General features: G+C 40.0%; 1 protein-coding gene across 38 annotated transcripts in view; it reads left to right on the forward strand.

The window, feature by feature from the left end:
* The window catches only part of PTBP3 (polypyrimidine tract binding protein 3), a 166,185-nt gene that overhangs the window by 69,723 nt on the left and 82,416 nt on the right, over positions 1–14,046 (forward strand). The window contains exon 1 of one of the 38 annotated variants that reach the window (XM_055271469.2): positions 7,478–7,589. The exons of 36 other annotated variants lie outside the window; for them this stretch is intronic. The gene's annotated coding sequence lies outside the window, so the exon portion shown is untranslated. Of the gene's footprint in view, positions 1–7,477; positions 7,590–14,046 lie in introns of those variants that run through there. One more of the 38 variants, XM_063636109.1, reaches the window with a different exon arrangement.

Raw genomic sequence — 14,046 nt, forward strand, 5'->3', positions numbered from 1 at the left:
CTGCGCCTCCTGAGTGGCTGGTACTGAAGGTACACACCACCGTGTCTGGCTAATTTTTAAATTTTTGTAGAGACGAGTCTTTGTTTTGTTGTGCAGGCTGATCTCAAACTTCTGGGCTCAAGCAAACCTCCCACTTTGACCTCCCAAAGTGCTGGGATTACAGGCATGAGCTACTGCACCCAGCTGTTCTGTCAGTTTTTGCTTTATGTGTTTTGAAGCTCAGTTACTAGATGTATTCACATTTAGGAGTGTTATATCTTGATGAGTTGACCTTTTGTCTTCTTGCGAAATATATATTTTTATCTCTAGTAATAGTTCCTATCCTGAAGTGTACTTTGTGTAATGTTAATATAGCCGTTTCAGCTTTCTTATGATTGGTATTTGTGTGGTATACATTTGTCCCTCTATATCCTTGGGAGATTGGTCCAGTAGTTCCCAAGGACCCCAAAATCTGTGGATGCTGAGGCTGAAGTCTTTTATATAAAATAGAGCAGTATTTGCATATAACATTGCACATCCTGCTGTATACTTTAAATCACTTCTAGATTACTTAGAATGCCTAATACAGTGCTTAAACATAACCTCATTTGCGTGGATTCATTTAAGGTAGTATTTGGCACATGACAAATTGAACTTTTGCTTTTTGTATCTTTGTGGAACTCTTTTTTCCCAGATGTTTTCCATCATCATTTGGTTCATCCATGGATGAACTCATCGGTAGGGAGAGCTTACTGTATTTTTTTCCTATTCCTTTTCCTTTTCTTTTAATCTGTCTGTGTTTAAGATAGGTTAAAGAACAGTTGAGCCAAAGACAACAAATGGCAAGATGGTGGACTTAAATCCACTTAAAAGGATTAGCTTCCAAAAGACTCGGGCATCGCTTTCTCTTTGCTCACTCTGATAAAAGCGAGCTGCCATGTTGTAAGTTATCTTATGGACAGGCCCATGTACAAACTGAATCCTGCCAGCACCCACTTGAGTAAGTGTGGAAGTGGATCCTTCATTTGTTCTGTTAAGCCTTGAGATGATTCTGGTCTGTGATAGACTCTCCAGAGGACCTAGCTAAGCCATGTCCAGGTTTCTGACGTCTACAAATTAAGTTATAAAATATTTGTTTTTTCCAGCTGCTAAATTTTGCAGTAATTAGTTATCCAGGCATGGATAAACAATACAGCTGCCTACTCACAATGGTGAATAAATATCGAAGAAATGAATATAAAAATAACTTACTAGGCTGGGTGTAGTGGCACACACCTGTAGTCCCAGTGCTTTGGTAGGTTAAGGTGGGAGGATTATTCGAGCCCATGAGAGGAGGTTACATCACTGCAGTCCAGCCTGGGTGACAGAGTGAGACCCTGTCTCTTAAAAGAAAAAAAGTCTTACTAATGTCAGAGTAAGATTATGTAAGTGCAAGTACTCTTTTGTTGTAAATTACTATGAGTATGACTTTCTTATATGATCATGTTATCTTTATCTGATAGCTTACCATAGTGTGTAGAAACCACATATGTACTTTGATTTTGCTTTTCCTTTTTTTTTTCTTTGAGACAGTGTCTCGCTGTCACCCAGTCCGGAATGCAGTGGCACAATTTCAGCTTACTGCAGCCTTGACCTCCTGAGCTCAAGCAGTCTTGCCACTTCAGCCTCCTGAATAGCTGGGAATACAGGCATACACCACCATACCTGGCTAATTTTTGTATATTTTGTAGAGACAGGGTTTCGCCATGTTGCTTGGGCTGGTCTCCAACTCCTGGACTCAAGCGATCTGCCCACCTTGGCCTCTCAAAGTTCTGGGATTACATGCATGAGCCAATGTGACAACCTGCTTTTTCTTTTTAACAGTTTATTTTTTCTTAGCGTGCTAATGTGGTGAATTTCATTGATTTATTATTTTTTAAAAAAACTATTTTAATGTAAAATTACAGAAAGATTGTAAGAAGAGTACAAAGAACTCCCATATCCTTTACCCAGTTCATATTTGCAGCATTTTTCATTTTTTTATCATTTCCCCCAATTGTCTTACCATTTCCCCTTCCATATATAGTCTTTCTATAGGTGTAAATGCACATGCACACATCCTTTTTTTAAAAAAAAAACAAAACAAGGTCTCTTTCATTCGGTGGTATGAACACAGATCACAGCAGCCTTGATCTCCTGGGCTCAAGTGATCCTCTTGTCTCAGTCCTTGAATAGCTGGGGACGACAGGCATGCACCACCATGCCCAGTGAATTGTTGTTGTTGTTGTTTTGTAGATACAGGATCTCACTATGTTGCCCAGCCTGGTCTCGAACTCGTGGCCTTAAGTGATCCTCCTGTCTTAGCTTCGCCACTTTTTTTTGTATCTTTGTATCTGGGGCTACAGACGTGCCCCACCACACTCAGCTAATTTTTTTTTTTTTTTTCTAAGACGGAGTCTCGCTCTGTTGCCCAGGCTGGAGTGCAGTGGCGCAATCTCGGCTCACTGCAAGCTCTGCCTCCCAGGTTCACGCCATTCTCCTGCCTCAGCCTCCTGAGTAGCTGGGACTACAGGTGCCCGCCAACACTCCCGGCTAAATTTTTTTTGTGCTTTTTAGTAGAGCCGGGGTTTCACCGTGTTAGCCAGGATGGTCTCGATCTCCTGACCTTGTGATCTGCCCGCCTCGGCCTCTCAAAGTGCTGGGATTACAGGCGTGAGCCACCGCGCCCGGCCGTTTTTTTTGTATCTTAATCACTTGGTTAAGGTGATTTTCTGCCAGGCTTTTCCATTGTAAAGTTAGCAGTTTTCTTTTCGTAATCAATAATTTGTTGGAAGATGCTTTGAGACTGTAGTTTATTCTTTAAACCCTAAATATTTCCGAGTGCATTACCTATAAACAAAGAATTTCCCATACATTACTGTGATACATTTATCAAAATCAGGAAATTAATCTGAAATAGGTCCTCAGTCTTTTTGTTTCATTACATGGACTCTTTTTTTCTTTTTAAAATAAAGATGTGGGATTTCGCTATGTTGCCCAGGCTGAAGTGCAGTGGCTACTCACAGGCACGATCATAGAGCACTGCAGCCTCCAACGTTCTGGGCTCTGATGATCCTCTTGCCTCAGCCTCCCACGTAGCTAGGACTACAGGCATGAGCCACCACAGCCTGCTAATTAAAAAAGCTTTTTTTTTTTTTTTTTTTTTTTTTTTTTCAGAGACAGGGTTTTGCTCTTGTCCAGGCTGGTCTCAGACTCCTGGCCTTAAGCTATCCTTCTGCCTCAGCCTCCCAAGTTGCTGGGATTACAGGCCTGAGACACTGTGCCTGGCTAGCAAATCTGTTTCAGAGTACAGTTGTCCCTCAGTATCTGTGGGGGGCCAAAATCCATGCATACCCAAGTTCTCCAGTTGGCTCCGTATAGGTGAAGTCTGCCTGCATGTATAAAAAGTCAACCTTCATGTAACTGGATTTTGCATCCTGGGAATACTGTATTTTTGATCCACATTTGGACTCGGGCAGTTCAAACTCATGTTGTTCAGGGTCAACTGTATTTCCATATAACTTAACAGACTTCCTTCTGAATACTTTGTCATCTCTAGGTTATTTATAATAAGATTTAAATGCTATGTAAATAGTTGTTGTATTGCTTAGGGAATAATGACAAAAAAAGTCTGTACATGTTTATACAGATGCAGTTTTTTTCCAAATATTTTCAATCTGTGATTGTTTGAATCCACAGATGTGGAACCCATGGGTACGGTGGGCTGATCGTATATTAAAACAAACAAACAAACAAACAAAAAAACAACATTTTCCACCGTAACTGCAACTGCCCTGGCCCTTAATCCGGATTATCATCACAGCTTCCTAACCAGAGTCCTTCCCTCTTTGTCTTGTTAACGACTGTTATTAACGCAGCAGCCAGAGTGATCCTTTAAAAAAGCAAACTGATCTTTTCACTCCTGTTCAAAACTCTCTTTCCCTCATTTCGCTCAGAGTAAGATTCTTTAGAATGGCCGTTAAGGCCCTGCATGCTATGACACACCTTCTCTCTAATCTCTTTACTTCTCCCCTTGCTCATTCTCTTTCAGCCATAATTGCCTCCTTACTGTTTTTCCAGAACATGCAAGGCATTTTGTTTCCTTTACCTACAACATTCTTCCCTCAGATATCTACATGCTTACTCCTTACTACTTGTAAGACTTTGCTTAAATGCCTTTTTCTCTTAAGTCATACCTTGCTGTCCTATTTGAAATTGAAATTCTTTTCACCTCTGGCACTCCTGATGCTTTTTCTCCTACTTTCTAAGAAGCACTTACGACATTAAGACATAATACGTAATTTACTTACTTTGATTATTATGTTTCTTTGTGCAAGATTGTAAGCTCCATTAAGGTAAGGGCAGGGATTTTCGTTTGTTCCCTAATCTTGCCCAGTGGTTAAAGGCCTGGCACGTAGCTGGTGGCTCAGTAAATATCGAATTTGTTGAATGAATGAATATTATTGTTAACACATTTATACATACTGAATTCAATATGTATGGGCTATACCTATATGGGAAGAACTGAATAAATATTCAAATGAATGGCCTTTTGATTGGATGTCATGAATTAGAAGGCTTTTTAGAGGAATTACTTGCAGTCATTAAAGAAAGTATTCAATGTGCTGTCTTCAAAAAAAGTGTTGATATTTTGTTGTTAAGATGTCCATATAAAATGAAGGCAGTCAGAATCATTTTATTGAAACTCTGTCCAAACAGTAGTTTTTAAACACTGCCACAGCTGCTCATTGAAAAAATTTCCTCTACCATTATCTTTTTTATTCCCACTGCCCTGGAATCTCAACAGTGGCAGCCTTGGAATGAAAATGTCACAAATGAACAATTTGGTAACTATTCTTTAGAGAATGTTTAGGGATAATCACACTCAGTAGATGAAAGGTGTTGGTAGGGCCACAGTGTATGTGAGAGTATGATCTCATTCAAATGGGTCAGTCAGTAATAGCAAATGTCTTTAGGTTTAGATGTGCTTATAGTTACAGGAGGCTATGGAAGGGTGAATGTTAAAAGGCTAAATGTTTAAAACAAAACAAAACCCTTGGAGTTTCATGTGGTGCCACACAATGAATGCAAACCCCTTATTGAATGTTCTGTTTATTCCTTTATCTCTATAGTTATTACTCAATTTTTGTTGTTGTTGTTGTTGAGACGGAGTCTTGCACTGTCACCCAGGCTGGAGTGCAGTGGCACAATCTCGGCTCATTGCAGCCTCCACTTCCCTGGTTCAAGCAATTCCCCTGCCTCAGCTACTCGAGTAGCTGGGATTACAGGTGTCTACCACCACGCCCAGCTAATTTTTTTGTATTTTTAATAGAGACGGGGTTTCACCATGTTGGCCAGACTGGTCTCAAACTCCTGACCTCAGGCAATCCGCCCGCCTTGGCCTCCCAAAAGTGCTGGGATTACAGGAGTGAGCCACCAAACCCGGCCTGTTACTTATTTTTTTAAGAAAAAAAGTTTTGAACATCGATTATACATGAAACATTGTAGTAGGTTCTGTAGAGGAGTATATAAAGGTAAGTAATCAGGAGACCATAATCAATACGTGCATATAGTATAGTGAGACTCCATATAAACTCACTTTTATTTCTGTTTTTGGAAAAACTTAGAGCAGAACCAATATGAGTTTTCTGTCCTGGGAAGTGTTCACGTGGGGTCACTAGACTATCTGTTAGAAAAAGGCAGGACTTGGGTATTTCAGTATTTAAGATGCTATTAATTAAAAAAAAAAGGCCTAGGATTCTGGAAAATTATGAAGTAGTTTTTTGATAGCCTCTTTTGTATAGTCATGTAGTATCTTGATAGATTAAAACAAATATTTTTTCTTGAATTTCATATGCATTTTAGATATGAAGTTTAACCATGAATTAATGGTTTATTTTCAGAATCATCTGTACATGTTACTTCAATGTCTTTAATGCTAAATAAAACCAATTCCTATCAAATTTGATGATGAAACACTTATTTGTGCTGTTTAATTACAGTATTTCTTTGCTTTGTTTGCCCCGTGAATTATGCATCAGCAGGCAAGAGCTTCAGTAATTGATACTTGAGCCAGTAAAGCTGATTCGTGTGCTGACTTAGCCAGAGAGCTGACAAGTCCACAGAGCAACTGCTGGACTTATGTAAATTTGCTGTGTGTTTCTAAGGAGACTGTCCTTAGAAACACACAGTGTTGTTTGCAGCCAGCACCTGCCCTGCCACTCCCCCATGTCTTCACATTTGGCTTGTTAAGGCCTTTTTTTGTATACATTAATTTGTTTACCCGTGGTACAATCTTTTTTCTTTTAGTCGTCTGCATTCACTTGTCCAAGTTTTCCTTCCTTTTAAAAATGTCTTCATTCTGCTTGATTATCTTCCATTCTTCCCTTAAACTGTAATCTGTTATCATAGCAGTCAAACCTTACGGAAAATTGCTTTTGAGACACTTAGGATATAAATATTAAGTATAATTTTGAGAAATCCTTTTCATTTCATATTGAAGCAGTCAGTAATTAAATGCAGTGATATGTTTTCAGGAGAAAGAATTTATGTCTAGGAAAGAAAAGTTTTTTTTAAATAAAAGGAGGAAGTTTAATGTTGGCCAGGTGCAGTGGCTCAAGCCTATAATTCCAACACTTTGGGAATCCTAGGCCAGAGGATCACTTGAGCCCAGGAGTTTGAGACCAGCCTGGGCAACAAAGGGAGACCACATCCCTACAAAAAATGAAAAAAATTAGCTGGGCATGGTGGTGCATGCCTCTAGTCCTAGCTACTCAGGAGACCAAGGCAGGAGGATGGCTTGAGCCCTGATTATGCCACTGTACTCCATCCTGGGTGATGGAGCAATACCCTGTCTCAAAAAAAGGGAATGTTTAAAGCAGGGCTTCCCTGGGCCACATTGGAAGAAGAATTGTCTTATGCCACACATAAAATACACTAACGATAGCTGATGAGCTAACAACAACAACAACAAAACACCAAAATATCCTAATGTCTTAAGAAAGTTTATGAATTTGTGTTGGGCGGCACTCAAAGCCATCCTGTGCCGCATGTGGCCCATGGGCTGCATGTTGGACAAGGTTGGTTTAAAGTAATTATACAGAACTAATAGCTCTTTTTCTCATCTTTTACAGTGTTTTACAAAGTAATGTGACTCGGGATTTAGGCTTTATAATATCAAAAAAGCCTTTGTTTTCCATAATTTGAAAGTGAGTTCTTGGGAAAAAAATTGGCTAGAAAATTGTGGTTATCAGAATTGTTTTTTATGACTAATTTTCAAATGTAAGTTTCTTTTGTTCTCTTTGTCTTTTGTTTGTCATATTCTGAAATTATTAGGGGGAGAATGTTACCAGCTTTTAAAAGTGTCATAATTACTTGAGAAACATCTTGTTTATTTTATATGAAGAATGATAAAACATTTCCCGAAATGAAACTTCATGATCTTATTTATCTTTTTTATTTTTTATTTTGGGACAGGGTCTCCCTTTGTCACCCAGGCCAGAGTGCGGTGGCATGATCTTAGCTCACTGAACCTCGACCTCCTGGCTCAATCAATCCTCCCACCTCAGCCCCCCAAGTAGCTGGGATTACAGGTGCGTGGTACTATGCCCGGCTAATTTTTTGTGTTTTTGGTAGAGATGGGATCTCATTCTGTTGCCCAGGCTGGTCTCAAACTCCTGAGCTCAAGTGATCCCCCCACCTTGGCCTCCCAAAGTGCTGGGATTACAGGCATGAGCCACCACATCGGGCAAATATCTTATATTTTAGTTGTTCTTGATGTGTAATAAGACAATAAAAATAGCTATTCCAACACTTCAGTTGATACTAGGGTCCCCTTTACTTATGTGTTATTTTAGGCATGTTTTATTCTTTTCAAAAAGCTCTTCCTATTATCATTGAAATAGAATTGAAGTAGAATTATCAAATGTAATTGTTTATTTTGAAGACTTTGCAACTTTCACCATATCCTTATAAATAGAGTTTATATTCTGAATGTGACAGTTAAGATGTTGCATTCATTTAAAAAATACAAATTTGGCCAGCACTTTGGGGAGGCCAAGGTGGGTGGATCACCTGAGGTCAGGAGTTCGAGGCCAGCCTGACGAACATGGCAAAACCCTGTCTCTACTAAAAATATAAAAATTAGCCAGGCATGGTGGTGTGTGCCTGTAATCCCAGCTACTCGGGAGGCTGAGGCAGGAGAATCGCTTGAACCCAGGAAGCAGAGATTGCAGTGAACCCAGTAGTGCCACTGCACTCCATCCTGGGTGACAGAACAAGATTCTGTCTCAAAAAAAAAAAAAAAAATTATACAAATTTAAATTAATTTTCTGGTTTTTCCATACTTGAGTATTTGATCGTATTTTCAGACTACTGTTTTTCTTTACAGATGGAAGTCCAATGGTAATTCAAAGGTTAAGAATAGTTTTGTTTTGTTTTTGCCCAGGCACAGTGTAAGTTTAGGCTTCTAATCGCAGCACTTTGGAAGGTCGAGGTGGGCAAATAGCTTGAGCCCAGGAGACCAGCTTGGGCAACATGGTGAAACCCCATCTCTACAAAAAAAAATACAAAAATTATCTGGGCATGGTGGTGTGCATCTGTGGTCCCTGCTACTCAGGAGGCTGAGGTGGAAGGATCGCTTGAGCCTGGGAGATTGAGGCTGCAGTGAGCTGTGATCACGCCACTGCACTTCAGCCTGGGTGACAGAGTGAGACCTTGTCTCAAAAAAAAAAAAAAGTTTAAAAAATATTAAGCAAATTAATAAATTTGTTATGTTTATTTAACCATGTGAAGAATTAAGCCAACTGTGATGTTATGAGACAAGGTCCACGCAAGACTGCCCTTACATCTCACACCAATTGCAAGTGTAGGGGATTCCTGAAGCTACCCACAGGTTCAATAATTTGCTAGAAAGACTCACAGAAGTCACTGAAAGCTTTTTTTTTTTTTTTTTTTTTTTTTTGAGGCGAAGTCTCACTCTGTGGCCCAGGCTGGAGTGCAGTGGTGTGGTCTCGGCTCACTGCAAGCTCCGCCTCCTGGGATCACGCCATTCTCCTGCCTCAGTCTTCCGAGTAGCTGGAACTACGGGCATCCGCCACCACGGCTGGCTAATTTTTTGTATTTTTAGTAGAGACGGCGTTTCACCGTGTTAGCCAGGGTGGTCTCTATTTCCTGACCTCGTTATCAGCTCCCAAAGTGCTGAGATTACAGGCGTGAGCCACCGCGCCCAGCCGGAAGCTCTTATACTCACAGCATGGTTTGCTACAGGGAAAGGACACAGATTAAAATCAAGCCTAGGGAAGAAATGCCTAAGGCAGGGTCTTGGGAAGTACTGTTGTCCCACCTCCATGGACACATTACTTCCCAGCATCAGTGTGTGGCAGTAGGCAAGGAGTATTATCAACCAGGGAAACTCACTGGAGCCTTGGTGTTTACAGTTTTTGTTGGAACCCTATTATGTAGGCATAAATAATTTATTGTTCACGAGGCTGATTTCAGTCTAGTTTTCAGCCCCTTCAGGTGTGACTCAAAGCTCCTACCCTAAATCACATTGTCGATCTTTCTGGCATGGCTATTCCTTACCCTATGACTGTCCGGTGACCCAAGGCCACTAGGCGGAAAAAAAAAAAGTCCTCTCAGGCATGATATTTCAAGGACTTAGATATTACCTCTAAGAAGGAAAGGGCAAAAGCCACACCTTTCTTTGGACAAAGTAAGTTTTTTACTACACAAACTGTGGGCCATATTAAAATGAGGCAGTCATTTGCTAATTTTAACAGTATTTGAAAGACTCCTGTAAAAATGCTTCTTAGTCATCTGTAGTGCAGTAGTAACTTGAAGTTACCCTACATTTTGTTGTAGGAATTTGAGATTTCTTATAGTTCTATCTTTTCCTCAAAAAAGAAAAGTCTGTTTCACTTCTGAATATTTATCCTGAAAAAATGCTATATTAAAGACAAAACACTATGATTTAAAATAGGGGAATAGTTAAGGATGTTATTATAGAATTTTAATAATCTACTAAAAATAATTGTGATGCAGCCTGGGCAAAATAGCAAGAGTCTACAAAAAAATAAAAAATAAGCGATCAATCAGTAGATTAAAGTATAATAAAAAAATTTTTTCTGTGTACAAAAATTAAAAAATCATCCGGGCAAAGTGATGCATGCCTCTAGTCCTAGCTACATGGGAGGCCAAGGTGCAAGGATTGCTTGACCTGGAAGGTTGAGGCTGCAGTGAGCTATGATCATCCCACTGCAGTCCAGCCTGAGTGACAGAACGAGACTCTGTCTCACAAAAATAAATAAATGAATAGTGACAGACTAACAACATGAAGAAAGCTTATCAGTTAAAAGGATAATAGAGCAGAGCATAGATTCATATTATAACTTCGTAAAATACATATTAAGATGAATGACTTATCAAAATGAAATATGATCCAGCTATTTCATATTTATAGATTTATTCTGAGATAACTGGATTAGTAAGCAAAGATGCTTAAATAAGGTGATTACAGTGAAAAATTTTGCTTTTTTTTTTCTAAACAAATCTCATCACAGTGTTCGCAGGAAAAATTCAAATGCATAGGCAGATACATGCTTTATTTTTTTTCTGAAAGGTTAACCATAAATGAGACTTTAATAAATGTCCCGTACAATTCTGTACAGTTGGACTCTGGTACTAAAAATGGATACATTTTTTTTTCCTCCCAAGACAGAGTCTGACTCTGTTGCCCAGGCTGGGGTGCAGTGGTGTAATCTCGGCTCACTGCAACCTCCGCCTCCTGGGTTCAAGTGATTCTCGTGCCTCAGCCTCCCGAGTAGCTGAGATTACAGGCATGCACCACCATACCTGGCTAATTTTTGTATTCTTAGTAGAGACAGGGTTTCACTGTGTTGGCCAGGCTGGTCTTGAACTCCCGACCTTAGGTGATCCGCCTGCCTTGGCCTCCCAAAGTGCTGGGATTACACACGTGAGCCACTGTGCCCAGCCTGTAGTATTGATTGATTGATTGAGATGGAGTCTCGCTCTGTCGCCCAGGCTGGAGTGTAGTGGTGTGATCTTGGCTCACTGCAACCTTTGCCTCCCAGATTCAAGCGATTTTCCTGCCTCAGCTTCCTGACTAGCTGGGACTACAGGTGCACACCACCACACCTGGCTAATTTTTGTATTTTTAGTAGAGACGGGGTTTCACCATATTGGTCAGGCTGGTCTTGAACTCCTGACCTCATGATCTGCCCGCCTCGGCCTCCCAAAGTGCTGGGATTACAGGCTTGAGCCACTGCGCCCAGCCTGTAGTATTTATTTTTAAGCTGCCCATGCGATTGTATTGAGTAGCCAAGGCAGAGGGCTGTTAATCTTGTACCTGATACTCTGCTATAGGCTCTGGAAGAATATAATCTAGTATAAGGCACAAATAATAGACCTCAAGGTATCTGAGAACTAACTTTGTGTACATATTTAACAAAATTATGTTACTGATAATTATGCATACAGGAAGAATATATCATGTGAACTGAACTAACAGTCTAGAACCATACACATTTTAATGTTGAAAGATGATAAAAATTAAGTTGTACCTTTTCACTTGGGATAGAAAATTCTCAAGGATGTGGTGCCATTTTATCTGTGACTAGTAGATAGGATTGGATATGTAGCAAAGGGATAGTGCTTGAAGCAGGATAATATCATAAAAAGATGCAGAGTATGATTTATTTGGAGAAAATTACATGACAGGGGAGTGTTACTGTGAGGAAGAGATCCAGATTAGAAAGATTGTTTCATTGCCATCACAGGACGTTTAGGCTTGATTCAGTAACCAACGGAATAATTTCACATTAATGGTTGATTGGAAATTTATTTGATAGGAAACTAGGTAACAGTTTATTGAATGAGAAAGAAATAGAAAAAAAACTTGAGTAACTTACTTTTCTCCCCAAATTGAAACTGAAATGGCATGTGTGCATTAAGAAGAATATAGTCAGGTCGGGTGTGGTGGCTCACGCCTGTAGTCCCAGCAGTTTAGGAGGCCGAGGTGGGCAGATCACTTGAGGTCAGGAGTTCGAGACCAGCCTGACCAACAGGGTGAAACCCCGTCTCTACTAAAAATGCAAAAATTAGCTGGGCGTTGTGGGCAGACACCTGTAATCCCAGCTGCTCAGGAGGCTGAGACACAAGAATCATTGGAACCTGGGAGGCGGAGGTTCCAGTGAGCTAAGATCGTGTCACTGTACTCCAGCCTGGGCGACAGAGCAAGACCTTGTCTTAAAAAAAAAAAAAAAAAAAAGAAGAAGAAGAGTATAGTCGGCCGGGCGCGGCGGCTCACGCTTGTAATCCCAGCACTTTGGGAGGCCGAGGCGGGCGGATCACGAGGTCAGGAGATCGAGACCACGGTGAAACCCCGTCTCTACTAAAAAATACAAAAAATTAGCCTGGCGCGGTGGCGGGCGCCTGTAGTCCCAGCTACTCGGAGGCTGAGGCAGGAGAATGGCGTGAACCCGGGAGGCGGAGCTTGCAGTGAGCCGAGATTGCGCCACTGCACTCCAGCCCGGGCGGAAAAAAAAAAAAAAAGAAGAGTATAGTCAGCTTTTGGGATTCTTAGCCCTTGTCTGGGGCCTGTGTTAACAATTTAACACCTCTAGGTGCCTTTCTGGTAATCTCAAGTGTCTCTAAGAAAGTGCTTTCCTGTACATTTCTTCTTTCCAGTTTTTTTATGTCAAAAATATAAAAAGAGTTGGTTCCTCACAGCAGGTAACTTGTTTGGATGGCAGAAAGGTGTTTGCGCTTTTGACTTCTCAAATGTTTGACTTTCAAGATACTGTCTTATTCCTTTTTTCTCGTCAATTTTCCCTTTAACTCTTTCGGTAGATTTCTTATTTGCCTTTCCCTTGAGCTGTTGTATCCCTTTATAGTTTTGTTTTAGAGAGGATATTAGGTCAATTTCTTTTTTTTTCATTTTACAAAAAGCTACTTGCCGTCAATTGAAATTTGTGTAGTTTCTGGTATATGTTATCTGCCTTTTGTAATGTTTCTTTCTTTTCTTTTTGTTCTGCTTATCTTTGAAGGGATGCCTTCTGGACCACTGTTGTACAGAAGCACAGTGTTGAGGATGATCTGTAATAGCGGGCTGTGGCAGGGTTGAACACAGGTGTTAGTGATGACTGTTAGTGAAGAGAGCAAGACTCTCAAGCCAGTAGGAATCCTTTGGCTCAGAATGAAGTACCTGTTGTCCTATATTTTGTTTTTTAGTTTTAATTTTTTTAAACTTTTCAAACAATTAGAGATGCATGGCAAGTTGTAAAGATATTACAGAAAGATTCTGTGTGCCCCTCACTTAAGTTTCCTCCAGTGGTTACATCTTATATAATTATAGTACACCATCAAAACAGGAGCATTGGTATTGGCACAGTGCCTGTATATAGTTCTGTTTGATCTTATCGCATATGTAGATTCACATAACTACCATCACAGTTAAGATATAGAACTAATCCATCACCACAAAGATCTCCTTATGGTACCATTTATAATCATACCTACCACCTCCACCCAACCATCTCTATCTCCTGGCAACCACTAATCTGTTTTCCATCTCTATAATTTTTGTCATTTTGAGAATACTGTAGGTGAAATCATAGAGCATATTATCTTTTGAGGTTGCTAAGTGTATGTTTAGTTTTTTTTTTCTTTTTTCCAGAAAACACCAAACTACTTTCCAGAGTGCCTGTACCATTTTACATTGCTACCAGCAATGTATGAGAGATCTATTTTTTCCACATGCTGGTCTGCATTTGATACTGTAACTTTTTATTTTAGGTGTTCTGATAGTTAAGTGGTAGTATCATGGTCTTAATTTTTCCTTGAAGTGGCTTTTGATTTGCATTTCCTTAATGACTAATTAGATTGAGCATCTTTTCATGTACTTACTGGCCTTCTTTGGAGAAATACCTTTTCAAATCCAATGGGTTGTCTTTTTTTATTATTGATCTTGAGGGATCTTAGGTGTTCTAGGCACCCATTTCTTGTGAGATACGTGATTTGCAAATACTTTCT

The sequence above is a fragment of the Symphalangus syndactylus genome, chromosome 3 (assembly GCF_028878055.3).
Source record: "Symphalangus syndactylus isolate Jambi chromosome 3, NHGRI_mSymSyn1-v2.1_pri, whole genome shotgun sequence".
Taxonomy (NCBI): domain Eukaryota; kingdom Metazoa; phylum Chordata; class Mammalia; order Primates; family Hylobatidae; genus Symphalangus; species Symphalangus syndactylus.